This window comes from Anabrus simplex, chromosome 2 (genome assembly GCF_040414725.1).
Source record: "Anabrus simplex isolate iqAnaSimp1 chromosome 2, ASM4041472v1, whole genome shotgun sequence".
Classification (NCBI taxonomy): Eukaryota; Metazoa; Arthropoda; class Insecta; order Orthoptera; family Tettigoniidae; genus Anabrus; species Anabrus simplex.
This window is the reverse complement of record NC_090266.1, coordinates 412659464-412685481: the sequence shown is the minus strand read 5'-3', so window position 1 is coordinate 412685481 and position 26018 is coordinate 412659464. Positions and strand designations below refer to the sequence as shown.

The following is a 26018-nucleotide window of genomic DNA, read 5'->3' as shown; positions in this document are numbered from 1 at the left end:
AGAAAACATCGAAAATAAGAACAATCCAGTATAATATCCCTTTCTGTTTTCGGGAGTGCAAGAGAAGTAATTCGTTGACAAATCACTCTCAGCGTGCGTAGTGTAAACGTCGAAGTTGGAATCTAGGAACTTGAGAACAGAGCAACTTCCTTGTCTACCCCGAACCTACCGATCGCTCTACGACAGTGCATCTAATCTATTCTTGTATCATGAATCAATGCAGTGTCGGTGATTACGAGGAGGGGATAGCGGGAGGTGGGGGGGGAATCACCGCCCGCCCCCCCACACTTTATGGAGCAAAAAAATAATTGTTTATTCCATTTTAGCCACCAAAGCTAGGAATTATAAAAAAGAACAATTTATACAAACCCTGTTGTCTTATGACCTAATTCTTTCCTTTAATTTATTTAAATATTAAAAATAATACTTAGCGGAAATAGGCACAAAATTTCATTTGATGCAGCTAACTGATTCGTGTAGCGCCACAGCAACCAGTAGAGACTCGCGCAGCAGCGTTTACAAGCGCGATTACTGTCTGATGGCACAAAACCGAAGGGTACAAACATACTTCTCACTCAGCGCTCATAGCAGTGCTCTTCACTTATCATGCAAAGGCTCGCTTACCGGGTGGGGGGACCTTCACTCTTTCACCAATAACGAAGAAACGCGTTTTGCTCTTTAAATTTAATGTTGTTTTTGTGCAAATATTCATAGTTACCTGTGCACATCATGGTTAAGTAGAGTTTTTTTGTGCTAGTTGCTTTACGTCGTACCGACACAGATAGGTCTTATGGCGACGATAGGACAGGAAAGGCCTAGGAATGGGAAGGATGAGGCCGGGGTCTTAATTAAGGTACAGCCCCAGCATTTGCCTGGTGTGAAAATGAGAAACCACGGAAAACCATTTTCACTATCTCCCAGATGCGAGCTCACAGCTGCGCGCTCCTAACCGCACGGCCAACTCGCCCGGTGATTAAGTAGAGTAGCAGTAGTGGTGATGAACTTACGGTAGCAAGCAAAATGTACGTGATTTCAAGTTCTGATAGAAGGTACAGCGACATCCAATTAATAAGAGAAGGCAGAAATTCGGTGAATTCCACCATTGTTACCAGGAAGTGATGAATAACCCACAGACATTCTTCGACTATTTAAGAATGTCAATGCAGACGTTGCAATGCCCGACTCTTTGGCTGAATGGTCTGCGTTGAGGTCTTCGGTTCAGAGGATACCGGGTCCGATTCCTGATCGGGTCGGGGAATTTTAATCGCGTCTGATTAATTATCCTGGCTCGGGGACTGGGTATTTGTGTTTGTGCCAACACTCTCCTCTCCATATTCAGACAATACACCGCACTACCAACCACCACAGAAACACGCAATAGTGATTACATCCCTTCAGATAGGGTTGGCGTCAGGAAGGACATTCGGCCGTAAAACAGGGTGAAATCCACATGTGCGACACAGTTTGCACTAGTGACCCCACAGGCTGTGGGGAAAAAGCGATAGAAGAAGAAGAATGCAGACATTTCAATTTTTGTTAAAAAGAACTGAAGGCAATATGAAACCACAGAAGTACAGCAACTATCATGTCAACCCTATTCCCACTGAAGAAAAACTGGCCGTTACCAGGGCTAGGATTTTGATGACATATCGTCTTATAATTAGTTCACAACAGACATTGCTAACTTGTACAGAAATCCTGATCATAGTTCCCAATTTGTAAAAATGCTAATTGCCGGGCAAGTTGGCGTGCGGTTAGAGGCGCGCGGCTATGAGCATGCATCCGGGAGATAGTGGGTTCGAATCCCACTGTCAGCAGCCCTGAAGATGGTTTTCCGTGATTTCCCATTTACACACCAGGCAAATGCTGGGGCTGTACCTTAATTAAGGCCATGGCCGCTTGCTTCCAACTCTTAGGCCTTTCCTATTCCAATCGTCGCCGTAAGACCTATCTGTGTCGGTGCTATGTAAAGCCAGTAGCAAAAAAAAAAAAAAAAAAAAAAAAAAAAAGCTAATTTATCACCCTAGGTCATTTTTTGCTATTTTGTATTTTTAGGTCATTTTCTGAAATTACACGTCATTATTTGGTCATTTTGTGGAATTTATTAGACTATTTTATACTTTTTGAATCATTTTCTTATCTGTTTGAGGATTTTGAAGCATTTGTGGTAATTAATGGATATTATCACAACTTTAAGTAAGGATGAAGAACCTCACAACGCTTTGGTAATCTGGGGACTAAAGAAAGTTTGTTCACCACTTACTTCTTGGAAATGTCCACATTCCAGGAGAGACACCTCCAGTTGGAGAAGTCTTCCTCGCGAACAGTCGAGATTTCCTTCTGAAGACGCGGGGCAAACTTCTCTGCCAAACGTAAAAAATTCCACCTGGTTTTCTGACATAACAAAAGCCCAAACGCTTATTATAATGTCTATAACATAAATATAGCCTATACCAACTCGACTCGTAAAATTTCATTTTAAAATTGATCTCAGTTTTTAAAAGTTTCAGATCATTTTACTGGACATTTGCTGTCATTTTATAGCTCACTTTTTAAACGTTTTTAGGTCATCAAAATCCTCGCCCAGGTCATTGCAATAACGTAAGTGGTAATAATCTAACATTCTCCATTTCAATAAAGTAATCCGCACTTTATCGGAATATTACATTTGTAGAGCATAAAGATAAACAAGTAGCGTACTAATTTAATCTTGGTATTTTACCTTCAGTCCGCCTCTGTGGTGTAGTGGTTAGCGTGATTAGCTGCCACCCCCGGAGGCCCGGGTTCGATTCCCGGCTCTGCCACGAAATTTGAAAAGTGGTACGAGGGCTGGAACGGGGTCCACTCAGCCTCGGGAGGTCAACTGAGTAGAGGTGGGTTCGATTCCCACCTCAGCCATCCTGGAAGAGGTTTTCCGTGGTTTCCCACTTCTCCTCCATGCGAATGCCGGGATGGTACCTAACTTAAGGCCACGGCCGCTTCCTTCCCTCTTCCTTGCCTATCCCTTCCAATATTCCCATCCCTCCACAAGGCCCCTGTTCAGCATAGCAGGTGAGGCCGCCTGGGCGAAGTACTTGTCATACTCCCCAGTTGTATCCCCCGACCAAGAGTCTGAAGCTCCAGGACACTGCCCTTGAGGCGGTAGAGGTGGGATCCCTCGCTAAGTCCGAGGGAAAAACCGAACCTGGAGGGTAAACAGATGATGATGATGATTTTACCTTCAATGAACATAGGCCGATAATATTATGAGTAGGCGGCGTTGGCTTTGATCCAACCAATCACAGAACAGCACTCAAGAGTTTGTTTTGCATTTCTCAGTTTCCGTCCGCACATGCCGAATGGATTGCTCCTCGTTCAGTGCTCGTAGCTCATCTCTCATCAATCAAAGACGGACATACCGGGTGGGAGACAGTAGCGGCGATAGGAAATTAGAAGCAGGGGGGCAAAAAAGTGAGCAGAAAACAAAAAGTAGCTAGGTTTGTGGGGATATAGTGGAGGGGGGGGGTAGGTATGTACATGAAAACTGAAAAAAGAAAAAAGCTACGAAATGGTAAATTTTTTGATGCTCTCTTAGGGAATTTCGACACAGAGGTAAAGGTTGACAGACAGTTCACCAACTTAAGTAGTAACAACAGATTTTTGAGATTTTGATTCAATACTATACAATAAAACTTTCACCAAAGCAACAATATTACACACGCAATACAATTAAAATAGAAATACGGCGTGATTATAAAATTAAGCATAATTTAGTATTTGCCCATACACTAAGAAACTAACAGGCACTAAATACACTGTCAGACTGATGAGTGTCCATGACCTTGGCAAAAAAATAATATACCGCTGTTACCCTTCCTCGCAGGACATGCAAAGTCTCCACTACTTGCTGTGGCGCTATATAAATTGTTTAGCCGCGACGAACGACATTTTGTGCGTATTATCGCATATAATTTTGTTGATAATTATGAAAATAAAGGAAAGAATTAGCTGATAGACAACAGGGCTTATACAAATTGCTTTTTATAAATAATTCCTATAATCCCTTGTTTCAGCCGGCTAAAATGGAATTAAAATATAATGTTTTCTCCACAAAGTGTGTGTGTGTGGGGGGGGGGGAAATCGCTTCCCCCTAGCCCTCCTAATCGCCACTACTGGTGGGAGACCCTCGCTCTTTCTTCATTAAAGAGAAAAAAATTCCATTCTGTTATGATTGTACAGCATCGCGTTGTGTTTTTTTAATTTTTTTAAATGCAAACGTTCTTAGTTATCTGTGCACACAATGGTTAAATACAGTAGTATTAGTGATGAACTGATGACGAACTTACGGTAGCAACCAAATTGTACTTGATTTCAAGTTCCGAAAGAAGGTACAGCGCACATACAACTAATAAGATACCGCGCTCGATAGCTGCAGTCACTTAATTGCGGCCAGTACCCCGTATTCGGGGGGTAGTGGGTTCGAACCCCACTGTTGGCAGCCCTGAATATGGTTTTCCATTTTTTTCCAATTTTCACACCAGGCAAATGCTTGAGGCTGTACCTAATTAAGGCCACGGCCGCTTCCTTACCACTTCTAGCTCCTTCCTGTCCTATCGTCGCCATAAGACCTGTCAGTGTCGGTGCGACGTAAAGCAACTTGCAAAAAAAAAAAAAAAAAAAAAAAAAGGCAGAAATGCGGTGAATTCCACAATTTCCACCAGGAAGTGAAAAAAGACCCACAGAAATTCCACGATTATTAAGAATGTTATTGCAGACATTTCAATGTCCGATTCCTCGGAAGAATGGCCAACGTCGAGGCCTTCGGTTCAGAGGGTCCCGGGCTCGATTCCCGACCGGGTCGGGTATTTTAATCACGTGTGATTAATTCTTCTGGCTCGGGGACTGGTTGTTTGTGTTTGTCCCAACACTCTCCTCGTGATATTCAGAGAACACACTACAGAACTCGCAATAGTGATTACATCCCTCCACATAAGGACAAGCGGCCGTAAAACAGGATCAAATCCACATGTGCGACACAGTTCGCACCCGTCACCCCACATGGTGTGAAAAAGTGGTAGATAAAGAAGAAGAATGCAGAAATTTCAATATTTGCCTAAATCGGGTGGTGGTGATTGTTGTTTTAAGAGGAAGTGCAACTAGGCAACCATCCTCTATATATCACTAATCACGTAGGCCCCGGATTCACATGCACTGAAAACTCCAAAAATATGCATGCACATATGCACTAAAATGTTGAAAATATGCACTAAAAATAAAACAAAATACATTTTCCAAACGCATTATTTAATTTTAACTCAGCGTAAAATTGATAAACATGTTTCATTCCTTGCAAAATGATGCATGGTAGTAGGTTATCAACAGTTTTTCAATGTTCTCAGGGGTCAATGACATTCTGTTGTCGGACAGAATTAATTTATACGCTGAAAATGATCGTTCTACGTCGACGGACGTAATTTGTGAAATACTTGTACACTGACACTGACCGCTCGAAACATTCTTCTGGCAAAGACTGCCTGATTCCACTTACGTAGTTGCTTATGGCTTGAATCTTCTTGAGTCCTGGGTTTGAGTCCAACACCACACTGAGTTTCCTTTTAACTTCTTCTCCAGTTGCACCAGCGACACCATTTAAAGAACTAATGGTGTTTTGAATTAACTGAAAGGATTCGTGTAGGGGTGCAGCGCGAGTTTCTAGTCCCTTAATCGCCATCGAAAGTGACGAATACTGCACATGGATGAAACTGATATTTATATACAGTTTGAGATTCAAATGCGCACTCGCTTCATGAACAAACGCAGAATGACTATCATCAATACTTTTAACCACATCTTTCGCCGGGCTGAGTGGCTCAGACGGTTGAGGCGCTGGCCTTCTGACCCCAACTTCGCAGGTTCGATCCTGGCTCAATCCCGTGGTATTTGAAGGTGCTCAAATACGTCAGTCTCGTGTTGATAGATTTACGTAAAAGAACTCCTGCGGGAATAAATTCCGGCACCTCGGCGTCTCCGAAAATCGTAAAAGTAGTTAGTGGGACGTAAAGTAAATAACATTATTAACTACATCTTTCACTTGACTAAAGTTCTCCTGGTAGAACGATACTGCGGATAACCTAGTTCCCCATCTTGTGAGAACAGGTCCGGCGGAAGAGAAACCTGAGGCGGATGAGTTTTGTGCAACCGTACACGAGCTGGTATCTTTCAGGAACAGATTTTTCCCACTTGAATTTACTTTGTGGCCGGATGGAATACGTGTCTCTTGTGCAATACGATGAAATCCATGGGCCAAACATGTGATATGGATGAGATTTGGAAAAAATACTCGTAGAGACTGACCTGCATTCAACATACAAGAAGCTGCATCTGTGACTAAAATCGCACTTTGTAACAATCACTCTCCGATTCACTAGGCCACAGAAGTCACAGGAAATCGTTAACAAATCTTGCAACTGTAGCGTAATTGATTTTTCTAGCACTTTGCACGAAAGTAAATGAGGTTTGCCTGGTTCTTCTGGGCATAATTTACTCACTATGAAGTTCGCATTGTATCGACCACACGAATGTGTTGTTTCATTTACCGATATCCAGACACCGTATCATGCCTTTGCTGGCGGGACCTAGTGTTTACAGTGCACTATGTCTTCTGGTATGGGCTAGAGCAATCTTGTTACTTTCATTGATCTGTCTCAGCTTTATCCTTGGCTTTGACAAAATGAAAGTGACTGAGGTATGAGTGATGCTAGTAATGCCATTCCTTCTGCAGCCAGTCCCTGCTATGAATGGTGTGAAAATATTGCTCATAGGGTCGGTTGGTGCATGCATTTCAGTGGGCTTGGCAGACTGATATGTAATAGCAACTTCTGGCTCGGTGAGGAAAGCAACGGGAAACTATCTCACTCCTTATTTCCCTAATACGTCTCTTCAGTGATGCCTAGGCCATCTATGACAGCTGATGGCGGAGCTGTTGAGGATCCAACCAGCCTTCGGGCTGAGGACTAAACAGACCCCGTATCGTATCCACGACAGAAGCGTGCAGTGAAAGTAAATAGTTCTTTGTAAGGATAGATTAACACAATACTTTTACCAGCAACGAGCGTAAATGTGGATTATTCAATTTATGCAGCGGAATGTTGCTGCATACAAAAGCTTTACAAATATCAGCTGAAAACGTACTAACTTCAGACCGCGTTTTCACGTCGGTTAAACGTAGCTGTTGAGTATTCTTACTCTGTTCTTTCGATCTGAGACGTGATGTTGTTTACGAATGCTGTACAATTTGAATTTTGTAAATCGCATTTTACACTCTTGTCGCACACTTGACAGTACACTACATCATCGTTAATTGTATAGTCATTATTGCCTGATATCTATTGTTTAACTAAAAAAGACCTTGAGTTCGTATTTTTAGGCATTTTTACAGTTTAATGTGGTAAAACACTGCTTTAGACTGCAATAGACGAAGAGTAAGTAAACAGATGAACGCACTTGTTTAAGCAAACCTAAGGAGGCTACCTAAGCAGAAAGGAATGTCAGACAGAAGGAAATAGCTGGTGTGAAACGAGTCATTATCTCTACCTGCTTGTATTCCGACACTGAAAGCACTTTCCTTCTCTTGTTGCCAAGGGATGTACAACTTATAGAGTTGATTAGATTTTTCATTTCGTTCATAAATATTAGGTAATCGATTACGTACAACAAAACCGTCCGTACTGCATCTTCCAACAACACATCGTTTTCGCGGAACTCGTTGCCAGTTTGATAAAAGTTGATCGAAATCTTCCCAGTCTCGTCCGACTCGTCAGCGTTCTGGTCTTCGGTTCAGAGGGTCCCGGGTTCGATTCCCGGCCGGGTCGGGGATTTTAACCTTAATTGGTTAATTCCAATGACAAGGGGGCTGGGTGTATGTGTTGTCTTCATCATCATTTCATACTCATCACGACGCGCAGGTCGCCTACGGGAGTCAAATAGAAAGACCTGCATCTGGCGAGCCGAACCCGTCCTGGGATATCCCGGCACTAAAAGCCATACGACATTTCATTATTCCCAGTCTCAGTCGACGGGTGTCACAGTCACAGATGCGATAGTACTCGCCGTCACTTACCGCAGCTTCATTAACGAGGTATTGCCCGTAATGTTTTGTTCTAGTAGAGTTCTTTTGATTTTGGCCTCGGCCAGCTCGATGGCACTGAGTTCACACATGTAAGGAGGCAAGCGTAAAACCGCGTATCCATGCAGTCTCAGTGACTCATCTAACCGGTATTCTTTTGTGGCCTTTGTAACTCACTGATAAGTTCAAAAAGTTGAACTTTTTTCATTCCTTAATAAAATATCACTTTGTTTCCTCTTAGTCATTTCACCACATTGTCTTTAACGGCATACCGAGAAGGTGTTTTGTTTTCTTCAATACTGTGGTACCGGGAGAGTTGGCTATGAGGTTAGGGGCGCGCCGCTGTGAGCTTGCATCCGGGAGATAGTGGGTTCAAGTCCCACAGTCGGCAGCCCTGAAGATGGTTTTCCGTGGTTTTCCATTTTCACACCAGGCTGTACCTTAATTAAAGCCACGGCCGCTTCTTTTCCACTCCCAGGCCTTTCCTTTCCCACCGTCGCCATAAGACCCATTTGTGTCGGTGCGATTTAAAGCCACTAGCAAGAAAAAGTACTACGGTAAGGCATATTGTCAATTATTGTAACACTTCTAGAGGGGAGATTAGGAAGGAGTTTCTCACTCACCCACTTATAACATTTTCCCCTTTCATTTGGTCATGCCGGGCTGAGTGGCTCAGACGGTTAAGGCGCTGGCCTTCTAACCCCAACTTGGCAGGTTCGATCCTGGCTCAGTCCGGTGGTATTTGAAGGTGCTCAAATACGACAGCCCCGTGTCGGTAGATTTACTAGCACGTTAGAGAACTCCTGCGGGACTAAATTCCGGCACCTCGGCGACTCCGAAGACCTTAAAAAGTAGTTAGTGGGACGTAAAGCAAATAACATTATTATTATTCATTTGGTCATGGTAAGCTCCTGCTCTAAACATCAGCTTTGCGCCATCGATAAACCTACTCTTACATGTTCGAACCAGCATGAACGAGCATTAGCCTGTTTGAAGAGCTCCTCACTCTATCAACATTTTAAAAGTAGTTTTATGCCGGGACTTACGGCAACAATAGGATAGGAGAGGTCTAGGAATGGGAAGGAAGCGACCGCGGCCTTAATTAAGTTACAGCCGCAGACGACGTGGACTTGATACTTTAATGATCATGGCCATCATGCGGGCTTGAACCTCATATTATGCAACACGTTTCTTAAAGTGTTCACCTTCCACGGATAGTTTATTTTCTTTTTAACTGCCGTCAGTAGCTTAGTTGCTGTGGGAACAATTTTCTGCATTAGAAATAATTCGCTTACGACGTCTCATATGACTCTTCTATGAAAGCAATCACAATGAAACTTGTATTAATCAGATTTAGGCCTCTCTTTACTTGGAATTGACTACTGAGTGTTGATGTTTATGGGAGCTATTCATCTCCCGTGAAGCGCAGCGGTCACCCGTCCATGCGGATTTCAGGCCCAAGTTAATTAACTATAATTTGTACATTCTATTACGATTTCAGGTGTGAAATTATTAAAAGGAATGAATAGCGTTGGCCTTAGAGTCACTAAGCTCAGTGTATCACGTGGTGGAGCAGAGGATGTAAAAAACAAGTATAGTTAGACGTTGGTCTGGTAGTATAGTGTAGTTCAGTTACGGTAGAGAGAGAGAGAGAGACGCTCCAGAAACCAGTAAATAGGAAATCAAAGCTTTGTTTGGACTTTTGTACAATGCTGGTATGCTGCAATTAGCTCATATATTACAATGCCGAGCACGCGTCCTGACGGAAAATTAAAACAGGTCATTACCACATTTAAAAAGAAACTTCTGATGAACTCCAAGAATTATAATTTCTGGCATATTTATTTATTCTTACGTATTCCGTCAGAATCCAATTGTTACCTGAGATCCAGAGGCCTACTTTATTTCTAAATGACATTACGCAACTCTACTTAAGGCAGTCTTTCGCTGTAACGCTTCCCTCAGCGGACACTTCCTACGTCGAGGTCACGGAATGTCGCATCCAGAGTCTCCTCTTACACTGTAGAGAAGTTAATCCCAAACTGTGGTCCGCGGCCCCGGGGAGCCGTGGCGATAATACAAGGGGTCCGCAATAATAATGTAAGTTGTATGCACTTAACGAGCGAAAGTTGATTGTACACACACATTCATAGATCATTATTTTAAATTTAGTAACTATGTGTTCACTGTTGTACTATGTAACAGTATAGGGTCTGCCTGACCGAGGCGGCGAAGGCGTGCGCGGTTCACCTGCAAGGACGTGGGTTCGATTCCCCGTCAGGAAGTCGTAAAATTTAAGAAACGAGATTTCCATTGCCTTTTTTATTCAAATAGTTATTTCATTCTCCCCATTAAGGGAGCGGGCCATCAATCCAACAAAGGGACCCTTTGGCCGATTACATTTACAAATATTTGTTTTTGAAATGTTTTTTATATGATTGTGTGCTGTAACTATTGGATGATTACTAATAAATAAAATCATGAATAAAAATATGTAAATAAATAACGTTACTCAAAAGCTTCATAAAATACTTGAAATAAATTAATAAAATTTTTAATCGAAATGTCCGTAGTATGGGCGCCAGAGTTCACCAGAATGGATCTCTCGAATTTTGATAGAGCATGATAAACCTTAGATCCCAGGGTGTGTACATAATGCTGCGTACTGGTACATCTGCTGTAGGCCTTACCTAACCTCCTGAAAACGACTAAATAGGTAGGAACTGCACCTAGGTTCATCAATAACTCCACTGATTCTAAAATAGCTAACTATATTCTTAACAAAATCCGTGCATGAGCACCTCATCAACACACAAAATTATACATATAACACACACACAACACATTGCTGGAAGACTCCATATTTACAACAACAACAATAATGAAAACCGTGGGAAAACGAAAGCGAGAACTAAGCTACCATTTGTAGATAGTCCGATGAACAATGTACATATATGTAGATAAATACCCTTCACTGTCTCTGTATCAATACTACTTGCCAATTCTCATAATCAGCACTTCTAACATCACACAGATACTGTACCTCGTAATACTGTGTTCACAGACTTTAACACTTGTTGTAAAGATATATACATGTAAGTAACACACGCTTGTCGACCCTGAACATAAATTATGGAAAGTCTGAGATAGCTTTCACCAACATGTAATGCCAGGCCGCCACAAGTGCTATCTGTCGATCATCCACTTTCCACGAACATAACAAGACTACGCTCCACGAACGTTTGAAGTCCAGTCCATTGCAGCCGTGTCACTCCAGTACCGTGTATCAGCACCACTTCCTTCCCGTACAGTGTGTCAGTTGTGGTTCTCTTCCGTAGTGATTGTCTGGTTCCAGCAGCTTTTCTCACTGGCGCAGGCAGGGCCTTGCACCATGAGGATTTTAGCCCTTCGACCCGTATAGGGCCTTGAGTGCTTTTTCTTAGTGGAGATCTTCTCTTCTTCGGTGGCATGGCGTTGTTGATTGATGGTTAGTGTAGCGGATATTAAGTCTTCATTGGTCAGAATATGACCTGCGCCCCTTGCGGGGCGGTTGAGAGGAACAATTGTTGAAGCTTCGTTGCCGGAGTCCCAATGTAGTCTGGAGACGAGGGTCACCCATCCAGATGGTGACCACTCCCGATGTTGCTTCAATGTCATCACGCATTAATTAATTTACAGTGCTCAGAAAGAGGTAGGTAAGGATGTTGAGGGGGAGGTTTCAGTGCAGATGTTGGGGTGAAGTGTCTGATTAGGGCTTGTAATGACATGAGGAGTTGATTTTCTTGGCTTGGCAGGTTAATGTAGGATTTGATTGCTTGGCATGGCGGGTGCTTGGAATGAGAGGAGAGGAGATAGAAAGTTCCCGCCGTTTGATCAACCTTTATAGACATCAGCATTCCCCTTCCTCTCAGATAATACGTCTGGATTGGTTCTTGCCAGCCAATCATGAGTGATGTTCTCGTCAAGACCATGCCCTGAACCCATACTTGGTCCCAAGAAATAAACAAACGCTGGGTTATATCACATGACTCATAGAAATTTCCTAGTACAATAACATCAACAAACACATCTCATCAGACACTGCGATGCCCGCATGAGTCATCCAAATTACCAGAGTCCAATATAGCAATGTTTTCCTACTCGTGCAAAACAAATCACTCATACCTACATATGTAGCTTACAAATATAAATGACAAAATATACAAATGAAATACAGATGATAATAATAATAATAATAATAATAATAATAATAAATCGAATACTGACAATGATATCTCTAACTTCTACATACAGTGCGAGGGTGTGATATATGTACTATCACAGTGCTAATAGCACACGTTTTACAAAAGAAAAAAGTGTGTTCTTCTTTTGTAGAACATGTCATCAGAAATGAAAGTCTTTTTATTGATGTACTGTAATAGTTCCTAACTCATTTACTGACTTTTGAAACATATTAAACTGCATTTAAATTGAAAATTATGAAAATGAATATTCATTAAATAAAATACACAATCGTCGAATCTTGTACTCACACTTGCTTCTTACCTGCTTACTTACACATACTTTATTTGATGGGCGCCAGCTACCGCTCAGTCTACCAATAATAGAATGAGAATCTTGACTATCTCTAGGGTGTGGGGTGATAAGCTTACTTTTGACAACATACCATATAATTTCTGGGAAAAGGAGATTGGCGTTCGGTTTCCCCATTAAATTAGAGGTTAAGAAATTTTACTGTTTAAATGAAACGACAGATTCATTCGATGGAACAAAATATATTCTTGAAAATGTATATAAAAATTAGTAAGTCTTGTTACGATAAAACAGATGTGAATATGAAATTATGACATTGCAACTGAAAGAAACTAGGCATGAATTTGAATTCTTCTTGACAGGACATTTAAAAATTTTTTTCGAAATATATCCCTCACTAGTTCACTGACTGTACTGTACCTTCAACACTTTGAGTGTAATTACGACGTATTCCTTTTGATCTGGTGTTTACTGTAGATGTGTCACGCCTAACTTGGTGATGCATCATTGTGACTGCTTCTTCTCCATATTATATGACTTGTTGGTAAGTCTGCACTGTATGACTTCATTGCAAGTCTATCCTTCTATGACTTCGTGGTAAGTCTTTACGTCCGTATCTTCAACTAAGTGACAGACCAACTGTAGCCTCTATCTCTCAATGACCAATGACTAATGGCTCACTGAGTCTTCTCCAGCTCGTTCACACTCCGACCGACTGTGGCCTCTGCTTCCAGTTGAATAATGACTGACGCTACAAGATACAGCCACCTTATATAGACGTTAGGTTGACGCACCTACGTAACCTCCAGAAATAACTATGATCTACTCCCACCTCGCGACAAATATTACCTACAATGGTGAAATAGCCCGGGGAGGCCTGGGTTACTCAAAGAAACTGAGCGCATCGCTAAATAAGCACGATGACGTAGCCATGACGTAGCGATGACTCTGCATTTACTCCAGCAGTATTGCACATTGTAGCAATCTCACATCCAACATCTGATATATAGCACCTCTCACTGTACAGGTTTTTAGTGTAAATTTACACACACGTACATATGCATACATTTACCTACAATCACGCAAGCGACAAGCATTGCAGAATGGAATTGAATAATAATTATAATACAATAATAGTAATCTTACAGTTAAAATAATAATAGTATGGACATAATAATAATAATAATAATAATAATAATAATAATAATAATAATAATAATAATATCACAGATGAAATAATAATAAAAATAAAAATACAGATATCACCTTGTGACGGGATTTGAACAGTTACGGTACTAAACACGACAAACTTAACAAAATAACAGTAAACATTGTTTTTCTTGAAGTGAAAGAATGTAGAATAAAATGATAAACAATTTCTAAATTTAAATATACAATCAGTGACGTATTATTATTCATTTCTTGTCCAAGTGAATAAGCCAAGTCGTCATAAGTTCTGAGAGGTCACACATATACTGAACACAGATGTAGTCAGAGATGGCGGTGGTATCGCCGTTAATTCAGTAAATGTGTAAGGTGACAGTGGAAAAATAACCTGAATTAGAACCTCGCCCAGAAGTGTGCGATCTGCAATGGTCCATAATTCTATTTTGCGTTTAGATTTATCTATGGGCTGAGGTCGATGGTGGGAAGAGGTGTTTGATGAGAGGTGTGGGTTGGTTTGTAAGAATGGCGGTGGCGAGAGGGGAAAAGCTACTTGCTTCTAAAGGTTCAGGTGAGCTGCGGGAGACAGCATTCTGTAAATAGCAAAGACGAATAGAGTGTAGATGGGAAAGGATTGTTGGGATTGTATAAAGGTTATTTATTACTTCGAGTCTAGTTTCTGGGCTGAGGCGATAAGCTAGTCGGATGGCGTGGGGCTCAAATTTTAATATGTCTAGATATTGGACAAGAGAGGCGGAGATCCAGGATAATGAGACGTGCGTGATAAAAGGTCGAACAAAGGCTTTGTACGTGTTAATGCTTTGTGCTGCTTTCAATCCCCAGGTTTGACCTAACAACCAGCGGAAGAGGTGAAACCTGCGGGATACCTTTTTGTAAATTAGGTCCAAATGTATATTCCATTTTGAATTATTTTGAAAAGTGATGCCTAGGTAGGTAAGAGTGGTGGTTTCAGTAAGAGGTTTATTAGTTAGGGTTAGGTAGATTTGGTTAGTAGGCAGGCATCTATGTTTACGATTACAAAAAATTATAAATTGTGTTTTACTTACATTGATTTTGATTTGCCAGAGATTCAGCCATTGTTCGAACTCATTTAAGTAGGTTTGTAATCGGGATTGCAAGGATCGGTTATTAGTTCCTAGAGACAGTATTGCTGTGTCATCAGCAAACTAATATAATCTGAGTGGGGAATAAGTTGGGGAATATCGAAACAAAACAAGATATATAAAAGCGGTGACAATGGACTACCTTGTTGTACTCCTGCTTTAATAGGAAAGGTGTAGGATAATGTATCGTGGATATTGATTTGGACCGTGTGGGAGTTAGGAAAGTTGGCTAGGAAACGGATGATTGTCAAAGGTAGCGGGAGGTGACGAAGATTAAATATCAGTCCGTCGATCTATACCTTGTCAAAGGCTTTCTCATCGTCTAGACTAATAAGGGCTGCGCGGTTTTTTGGAGGTTTTTGTGAGGGATGCAGAGATATGAAAGAGGTGATCATGTGTGGAGTGCTGAGGACAGAAACCGGCTTCCGATTGAGGTATGAGATGGAGGGAGTTGAGATAGGAATATATACGGCGTGCGAGGATGGTTTCTAAGATTTTAGAATACACTGTTAGAAGGCTGGTAGGGCGATATGAATTTCGTTGGGATGGTAGTTTTTTGGGTTTTAAAAATAACAAAATAATAGCATGTCACCAATGGGCGGGAAAGAATCCAGTATGGGGAAGATTATGTATACTGCACTTAGGAGTTGAAGGAAGGGATGTGGAGCTTCTTTTATGTGTCGGTAAGTAATCTGTTCTAGTCCAGGGGCAGTGTTCTTTCTAGTCCTGAGTACGTCTTTCATGTCTTGTACTGTAATGGGAGCATTTAGGTGATGTTGGGAATAGTAGTGCCAAGCCTTACTTATTGTAAGGGGCATCTTCTTTCTCTCCTGATGACGTCCCTTCTTTGCGGTGTTGGTGTCACACATTTGTCTCTGTAAATATATACACATATATACACACATCATATTATATATACACTATTATTATTATGACTTTTCTTCTGTAGAGTGCGGGCCGCTTTTCCGCTCTCGTGTCCTGTAGAACAAGTACAACAAGTATATTAATAGTTAAATGGTATTAGCAGGGGTCTGGTTTTTGTCCACTCCTTTGTCGCTGGTGGGGGGTGGGGTTGGATTGGATCGTCTCTTTTATGGCTGTGGCTATGCTGTGTTGCCTTTGTCGTGTTGTATTTCTTCTCTAAATCCTCCCTCGCTTGGCTAAATCTGCAACATAGTAATAACATAATCTAGGACAAGGATGTAGGTAGATAGATAGATAGATAGATAAGAAATGGGTGAGCCCTGTTTTCGCAGAGCTCCACACGTAGGTCTATGAAGACCCTTTGTGCCCCTTGAACGGGTTTGCCTAGTCCAGCCCTAGTGCTCCTATAAAGGATACCAGTGTCCGGATTTTGGCATTCCTGATGTCCTCCAGGCTCACAAAATGTGAGCCCAGGAATCGATGTCTAGTGCTTGCAAAAGCCTCGCACTGACATAACACATGCGCGGAGGTCTCCTCCTCCTTACCGCATCTTCTACACATCGGATCCTGGGTGATTTTCATGATGTGTAGGTGTCTCTGTAAGGTATTGTGGCCTGTTAACAGTCCAACTACCATTCTCATTCTGGTCCTATTCAAATTCATTAGGACCTTTTTATAGCTTTGACTAGGCCCTTTGATAAGTTCACGTGCCTGTCTTGCTATGGTTAACCTCTTCCAAATATCTAGGTGAGACTGGTTTATCCATTGGGATATTGCCAGTCTCACACTTCGGAGTGACACTCCCAGGAAGGGCTCTGGTCCTATGAAGGAACCCATTGAGCCCTGTTTCGCTAGTTTGTCAGCTTCTTCATTTCCACTGATACCTGTGTGCCCAGGAACCCATAATAGGGTAACTGAGCTAAGCTCACACAGCTGATCTAACATCCTTTGGCATTCCCATACCAGTTTTGATGTTGTTTTAACTGCACATAGTGCTTTTAGCGCTGCCTGGCTATCACTACAAATAGTGATATGTCTTCTGTGTCCAGGCATATTCCATATATTTACAGCACAGGCTAGTATTGCGTATACTTCAGCCTGGAAAACAGTAGTATATTTACCCATAGGAAGGGAGAGCCTTGTCTTAGGCCCCCAGACCCCGGCGCCTGTGCCCGTCTCCGTCCGCGAGCCATCTGTGTAACACGTACAGCCCCCAGACTTAAGACGGGCCCCAGCGTCCGCGGCCCACTCCTCCCTTGTGGGTATCACCACTGTAAATTTATAATTCAAATTAAAGCTAGGCTTCATCAGATCCCCGATCATCATTGTCATAGGGCAAGTCTGGTGAAGCCTTGTAAGAATAGAGGCATGACCTCTATTCGGGTTTTTGAAGGACCATCCTCCGAGTGACCAAAGGCGATAGGCACTCATTCCCGCTATTACCTTAACATATAAATGTAATGGGGGAAAACCTAGGATGGCCTCCATTGCACATAATGGTGTAGTATCCAGTGCCCCTGTTATTCCTAGACAAGTCTTTGGACACTGTTTAACTTGGTGCTCACAGTTTTACTTTCTGAGCCTGGCCACCAAACTATAGATGCATAGGTGATCGTGGGCCGTACAATGGAGATATAGAGCCACTGGACCACCTTAGGTCTTAGGCCCCAAGTCTTCCCGATGGCCCTGCGACAGGCCCACATAGTCTTGCGAGCCTTATCCACCTTATGATCTATGTGTTTCTTCCAACTCAGTCTTGCCTCAAGGATTACCCCTAGGTACTTAACCGAAGTTGTCTTAACTAATTTTTTCCCAAATAGGAAGGGCTCTGACAGTCCGTCTAGCCTCCTCCTCTTGGTAAATACCACAAGCTCCGTCTTATCGGGATTAACCGACAAGTCTGTCTCGTGGCACCATCTTTCCACCCTACGTAGAGAGCTCTGTACGAGTTCGGAAACTGTACTGGGGAAATTTCCTACTGCCATCAGGCTTATGTCGTCTGCATAGCCTTGGGCGTATATTCCTCCAACATTTAACCTGGTAAGTAGTTCATCCACTACCAGACACCATAATGTTGGTGATAATACTCCTCCCTGTGGACACCCCCTGTCTATATTAGCTCTCAACATTACAGCGTTGAGGGTAAACAGAACTTGACGGCCCTGCAGTGAGGTCATAATCCATTTTATGAGCATGCTGCTCACTCCTCTTCTCTCTAGACTACGTTCTATGGAGCCCAAAGATGTATAGTTAAAGGCCCCTTCTATATCTAGGAATACAACCATGGCAAGTTGTTGTTGATCCAAGGCACTCTCCAGCCTAGAAACCAGCTGGTGCAGTGCCGTCTCAACCGACTTCCCTGGTTGATATGCATGTTGGTGGGAATGCAGGGGAAAGTCTCTTAATACTTTCTCCCTGATATGTCTATCCACCAGTCTTTCCAAAGTCTTAAGTAGAAAAGACGTTAGACTAATGGGTCTACAGTATAATCCTTAGGTCTAGTATATGAAGACCTTCCGGGTTTAGGTATAAATACCACCTTCGCCTGACGCCACAAGGAGTACACGTACCCCATAGTGAGACAGGCTCTAAAAATTCTAACCAGGTATGGTATAAGGACCTCTTCCACCTCCTGAAGAAGCGCCGGGAAGATCCCATCCACACCTGGGCATTTGTAAGGGGCAAAGGATTCTAATGCCCACTTAACCCTTCTTGGGGTGACAATCTCTGCGGCTTCCCTCCAGCCACTTTTATCGGGTCTGAAGGATCCGCTCGATTCTACCTCACAATTCGTGATTACCGAACCTGGAAAGTGGGCATCAAGCAGTAAGCTCAGGGTCTCCACCTCTGTGGATGTGTATCCACCAGAAGGAGTCTCCAGTGAGCCCAGCCTTGCCCTTCTATCCAAGGTTAAAATTTTGTGAAGCCTTGCCGCTTCATGTTGACTTTCAATGGAGTCACAAAATTGTCTCCAAGATTTCCTAGAAACCTTTTTGACTTCTGACTTGTACCTTCTTTGTGATTCTTTGTAAGAATCTAGGCTTTCTTGATCCTGAAGTTCCCTGTATTTATTCCAGAGCCTTAGTGTATTTCTCCTCAGGTGTTCAAGATAACTATTCCACTTGAAGCTTCCTGTTACTCTCTTTGCCTTAACAATAGGGCAGTTTAATTCATAAGAGGTAACCAGTGTCCGTGTGAGAAAACTCACACTGAGCTCCAGCTCCTCTTTGTTTTTAATTATGTTTGAGGGTCCTCCCTCCAGTCCCCTCCTCACGTCCTCCCTAAAAGATATCCAATCGGTTCTTCTAGGGTTTCTGTAAGACGGGATCTCGATGGAGCCCTCTATATAAAACACAATGTGTCTATGATCTGACAAGGAAGGCTCCAAAGAGACCTTCCAGTCTTTAAATTCCTGCATGATTCCCATGGAACCCAGGGTAAGATCTATGATCCCTTCGCTCCTGTTATGAATGAAGGTAGGGGTATCACCAATATTCATGATCTCAAGATCAATTGTACATAGAAATTCTATGAAGTGCTCTCCCCTTCGGTTTGTATTTTTGCTTCCCCAAATGCTATGATGAGCATTGGCATCGCATCCTACTATGAGGTTTAATCCTTGTTTCCTACAGTATATCACCAGTCTCTTGAACTCCTCCGGCGGGGGTGGAGATTCAGAGTCTCCTGGGAAATATGCAGAACAGACAACCAAGTCTCTTGGCTGTCCGCCCTCTTCATATCTCATTAGGACTGCTACCAGGTCTCTACTAATGAAACCCGGTATAGCCCAAGCGTTATGATCCTTAACTAGTATACATGCTCTAGGCTTCTCCTCTGCTATTCCACTGAATAGCGTGAAACCTGCACATTTTAGTCCCATGATATGCCCCTGTCTAAGCCAGGGTTCCTGTATCAGGGCGACCGAAAACCCGCCTTTCTGGATACTTCTATTAAGTACCCTAGAGGCCGCTATACAATGTTGTATATTTGCTTGTATGAAAGTAATCATTCTTTACTTTCATAGAATACTTTACCTTATGCGGTCTCCGGAACTTGCAGCTCCGTCTCCCGCGATGGATCCTGGGGCTTGGCTGGCCCCGGTTCCTGTCCGGGCTCCAGCTCTTTGCCCCTGCTGGTCTCGATTTTTTTCCGTGGTGGGGTTGGTCCTCTGCTTGTCATGCTTGCCCTCCACCAAGGTGAAGGTAGCCACATGCACCCCGCAGAAGATCTTCTTCCCCACCACTTTCTCCACATCCCTGGAGTCCATGCTGACCACAAGGCGGACACCTCTCTTCTCCTCCTTGCGGTCGTAGACCCTCCAGCTGGTGGGATTTAAGCCATGGTTCTGGCGTGCCATTCTTCCCAAAAGGACGTTATTGTCCTTTGGTTGTCCTGGTATCCAGACCATGACTCTCTTGTAGGAAAGGAGTTTGTCCATGCCCACAATTGTGAGCCTGGCTCCTTCCCACGGTTGTATACCTGCAACAAGACTAGAAAGCCATGCTACAGTTTCGTTGTTCTCTGCGATGATGACGGCCGCACCCCTCGACAGATAGCAGTCCAGGAACTGAGGCTTAATGGGCCCCTGCTCCGGAAGCCCGTCTATCAGATTGGTGATAGCCTCTTCCACAGCTTCCACCTATTTCTCGGATAGCTGCTGGTCAGGATATCCCACAGGTACTATGGCCATCCTGATCCCAGCTTTGGCTATCCTGGCGTACTCCACCTTGGGTCTCTTGCGGGTCTGCCGGTCTTCTTCTGGGGTTGCCCCCGACAGAAGTCGTTTCCCCGCTGGCATCTTAGTGGGTGGGGTCCTCTGTGCCCTAGAAGCAGAGCCCTTTTCAGGGTCCCACCTCTTGTGCCCATTGGATCCCTCCACTGTTGTCGCTGTTGTGATAGTAGAAGTCCCCTCAGCCCCAGGAGTCAGGCCCTCTTTGGCCTGCTCCCGGGCCTTTAAGGCCTTCTTGTATCTCCTCTTTTCAGCGCCAGAGCGCTGTTTCTTCTTCTTCTTCTGGACCTGTAGATTGCCCACCTCTTGAGTGAGCCCTCTAACTGTCGAAGATGAACTATCCGAGGGTATCTCCGAAGAGTCCCCTTCGGTCGTTGTTGTAGTGTTTCTCTCGGAGGCCCCAGAAGAGCTCTCCGTTTTATGGATGGCTACCGTATTCATACAAATCCCACGAGTAGCTAGGGAAATATATGTCCGCCCAGGCAGAGCCCCGCATACCTGGGTAAGGCTACTTACTTCGAGAGGGCGCCAAGTATCTCGAAGGCTCCGTCCAAGACACATTTCCCATGTGCCATGCACCCCATCGGCACGGGTCGCGTTACACCTTAGGGTTGGGCGGTGCTTTAGCTTCCTCCTCCTTGTATGCCGAACGGTTACCCAATAGGGCTCCATTCGGCATCGCAAGAAAGGAGCTACTAGTCCCCCTCACCACCAAGAGGATCTTCAATTGAAGAGGGTAACCAAGGTTAGCCCCCTACAATTGTAGAAGCACACACGAGGGGGAAGGATGTAGGTAGTAAACAAGCATGTACATATATACAGGTGTTGTGGTGTGTGTGCGTAATGTTAAGGAGTGCGGTGTAGTGAGTTGGTGTCAGCTTAAGAGCGAGGGCGGTTTTGGGCCCCCAGCCTCCTAGCCCTGTAGCTGAACAGAATGTGTTTCGGTGTGGGATATTTGGTGTATAGGTCGACGTCATAGCGTCCTATTCCACTGACTAGTGGGTTGACCTTACTACCACATGACTTCGTGTACATTCGGAGTGTTTGTTTTCTTATATGTTACCTCATCGAGCTGACTTTCGCAATTGCGCGTAGGTGGCGTATTGGTGTGTCATACGGGATTCTAGCCGCTGCTCGAATGCATTTGTTTTGAATTAGTTCCAGCTTATCCAGGTTCGTCATAGCAGTGTAGCCCCAGGCGGGGGCTGCGTTCGTTATTATTGGCCTAATTAGGGCCTTGTACATGTTGATTGCTACTCTCTTGTTAATACTGGATCTTTAATTCAGTATGGGATAGAGCTGTGACAGTCGTGCGTGTGTTTTTCGCTGGATCTTTTTAATGTGATGTAGCATGGTTAGTTTTCTATCTAGGACTACTCAGATATTTAACCTTGTCGTGCCATGCTATATCTTGATTAAATAGTTTGAGCGGTTTTATGTTGGCTGGCCTATGTGTGCGTCTGTTCTTCCCAGTGAACATCACAGCTTGGCATTTGTCAACGTTGACCTTGATACGCCATTTGGTTAGCCAGGGCTCGAGAGTTCTTAGTGCTACTTGTAGTCTCTTTCGGGTGCATGCTAGCTGAGGGTGTTGTACTGTGATAGCAGTGTCATCCGCGTAGAGGTGCGTGGTAGCGAGTTCCACTGTCGGCATGTCATTCGTAAATAGGATGAACAGCATTGGGCCTATTAGTGACCCCTGGGCTACGCCAGCCCTGATCGGTCGCGTGCTTGACAGTGTGTTGTGGACATCTACTTGGAACTCTCGGCCTTCCAGGTATGATTTAATTAATCTTATGTACCCTGGGTGGAATTCGAAGTCTATTAGTTTCGCTAATAGGCCTTCGTGCCAGACTTTATCGAATGCCTTCTGGATATCGAGGAATACGGTGCCTGTGTCCCTCCGCTTGTTTAGTCCGATGGTCGTTTGTTCTAAGACCCGGGTAAGCAGTTGCGGGGCGGAGTGGCCGTTCCTAAAACCGAATTGTTCGTGTCAAATGATTCCTCTTTCCTTGATATGTGCTATTAGCTTTTATAGCAGTATTTTCTCGAATACTTTGATGAGGGCGTCCAGGAGGCTGATGGGCCTATAATTTTTAGGGTTAGACTTGTCCTTGCCTGGTTTGCCAAATACAAGGATTCTCGCCTTTTTCCACTGTTACGGATAGTACTGCAATTGAAACATTGCATTGTATATTTTAGTGAGTAATCATCGTAACATTAACCATCCCGAGTACCGACCTCGGGAAATGCAGATATTCGGAGGTACTCAATGTAATTTGAGTCGAGAAGCCGACGATAAACCTAGTTTATGCTCGGGCTCTCGATCTGAAGAAGGCGCATCCTTGTGGACCATCAGGTCATATGGACACGGGTTCGATCCTAACGTGATCGACCAGTGAATTATACCAGACAGTTGTAATTATTTTCAGGATGAACATTATAAGCGTATTTTCGCCACTTGCGGTGAAGCAAGTGACCTGTTGATTTAATGTGTTGTCAAATCAATTGTTTTATTAAGTGTATCGAAATTCAGCGCGCCGGATGGCGCAATAAACTGCTCCTTCTGGCAATTAAGGAAACCATTCTCATATTTTTATTGTAGTTAGATGTTATGCCCTTTTGACCCTTTTGAAAGTTAAATGTCACTTCCTAGTCCTATCATGGAGTCCTTAAATTCATGCTTACAATTGAGCTTTCCCCACCTTTTATTTTTATATGCCCCGTTCATCCCTGTGTTCGCTGATGCCTCTATATTTATATTTTGATGACTTAAAAAAATGAACCGACACCCCTGAGATAAATGCTAGTCTGGGACTCAGAGGGTGGACGGGTGCAATATGCAGTCCATCAGAACAATGTCCGTTGTGTTCATTTTCCTATGCCCGTGTGCAAAGGAAAATAAACTTTACTGTACCGTACTGAACGAATGTATGTTTGCATTACGTATTTACGCAATACTAGTGTATAATGTATGTAAGGTTCATTTTCGTTTACTCATTGGCATAGGAAGACGAACACAACGGACATTGTTCTGATAGACTGCATATCCATATGTGGCTGGAGGCGTGACAAGTTTTAAGGAGAATATTCGATAAGAAGAGCTTTGTGGAATACAACGTTTTACCGGTGGAGCGATGATATGGATAATGATAATGTTGTTGTGAGGGGATGGATTGATGAATACTAATAGCTACCCATCTGCGGCCTCTGGTGGGGCGATCGGAGGGGTAGAAAATATGGTTTTTAAATTTTGAACTATGTTTTCTTGTTAAAATGATTCATAAAAGAGTATAATATCCGGTTTGTGTTGATCTATCTGCAGATCCAGCAGCGGTCACTTGGCCCTCAAAGAACATACATTATCGTAATAAACTTTCATTTACTACAATAGTGGACTAGGATCAAGGGGAAAGAATGCACAAGTGCATTCTTGTCCCAGAGAACGTTGCGTCCAAGTGAGTGTGGAAGATCTAGATCTGATACAGAACATTAGGACGTTGGAAAGGGATACCATTCTGGAGCACCATAGTGATGAATCGTAGAATGTTCTCAGTTGAGGGAGGGGGAAGAGTGGAAAAAGAAGGCGGGGTAGCTGCTAAAACGTTTCATTCCTCCCCTGAAGGGGGAGGCGAGCCTCTTAGACGGTGACCCCGTCTCTCAGGCCGGGAGATTTGCTTCAGTGAAGGAGATGATCGGAGAAGGTGAGGGGGTTGGCGGCCATGGCCTATGCTAGAAATTGTCCCGGCATTCATCTTAGTGCAGGAGAATGGAAAACCACGGAAAACCATTCTCAGGACAGCCGACGGCTGGGGCCAGCCGTGAGGTCCAACACTGTCACGTCTCCCGAATGCATAGGCGTAGAGCCATGGTAGAGTCGTGGCCACCCCTCCTCTGCTCGGTTGGCCGGTCAAAATGCAGAGCTGTTGGACCACGAACCAGTCGTGGCCACTTATGGTCCGAGACCCACTCTGCATCTACCGACGGGCGGGGTAGGAAGGTCAATGGGAGTGAAAGGTTGAGTGAGAGGAGGTTGAGGTTTACCCTTGCATTTAACTGAAAATGTTGGATGAGCTTCGCCGCAAGTGCTGCAATTGGGTGATCTCTTTTTCATGCAAGCATGTGAGGCCCGTTGACCACTACAAATCGCGCATACCTGATCGAAAAAGCACGGTGCAGTAGTAGGATGATCGTAGGACTGTCAGCGAACGCAGCACCTGCGCTGTGGTGGAGATGAGCGGTAGGCCTCCACACGATGTCGCTTCGCGTACATCAGCACAAAATCTCTCAGTAGCTGGCCCAATGTTGCCGCATTCCGGGACAGGATACGCATCAGCAGGTCTGTCCGTTGGCATTCAGGATTCGAATGGCCCCGAATATTTGATGTCCCTGCTGCTGGAGTAGGGCAGCGACCTCGTCCTATGTCTAACTGCGATCGACCCCATATGCCACCACTGACAAGGTGATGGCTGGACGCGAAGGTGGTTGGTTGCGCCGGGGTTGTTGAACCAGCCAGGTTCTGTGCTGCAGCGTGCGTTCCAAAGTGCGTCAGTCCTATGGAGTTGACTAGGACTGTGTAGAATGGTCTAGAAGTTTTTATATTGTAGCCGTTTTTCCTCCACTGAATTTCTAGGTTGTAATCGTGTATGGCGTTGGGCAGAAACTTTGTGAGAATATGATAGATTGCTTTCGGGTGGTTGCCGTCCAGGTTCAGATACCTCAACTTCATTATGTAGAATGGGGCATGTAGACCGGTGTTTGTTGCTGTGCCACTGAGCTGTCGTACTTTGTATGGCAGTGCAGGGTGTTTTGCTGCCTCTGCATATCTTCTAATATTTAATGGCATAAATCCCGGAGACTGGTTCCCAGGTGGTAAATGGAACGTTGCTCTGATATCATTCTCTCTGATGTTGAGAGATGGCCGCTTGGAGATGCTTCGCGATTGACTGACAGTGGTGTAAAGGTACTTCCAGTCGATGCACGGGACCTGTCATCCTCAAGAGCAGTGGCGAGCTTCTTGCGATGAATGGGACTCGGAGAGTCACTGGCTTCAAGGCTTCTTGCTTGTTTTCCTGTTTCCTCGTCCATCGCGATTTTTGTCCTCGTGGTGGTGCAGGTCTTCCGGAGCCGTGAATGATGCTTTATCCGCAGGTGGCAAATTTTGGACGGATGGTGCCCTCTGTTGATCTGCTGGTGATATACAGGTGTCGCCGTTCGTAGCTGTTACCATACAGTACACAATAGATGGAATTGTTACCTTCCACTTCTGGAGATGTACATGGCCCTGAGGTTCACTCAGCCGACACCAAACATGAGTACCAGGTTAATTCCTGGGAGCACAGGCGGCCGGGCGTAGAGCTAACCACTCTACCCCGCCAAGTGGCGAGATTACGGATGGGGGAAGCTTTTACCTTCCACCCCTGCAGGGGCCTTCATGGCC

At 44.0% G+C, this 26018-nt stretch overlaps 1 protein-coding gene across 2 annotated transcripts in view; it reads left to right on the top strand.

The window, feature by feature from the left end:
• The window catches only part of LOC136862869 (solute carrier family 25 member 45), a 196051-nt gene that overhangs the window by 928 nt on the left and 169105 nt on the right, over positions 1–26018 (top strand). The window lies entirely within an intron of this gene.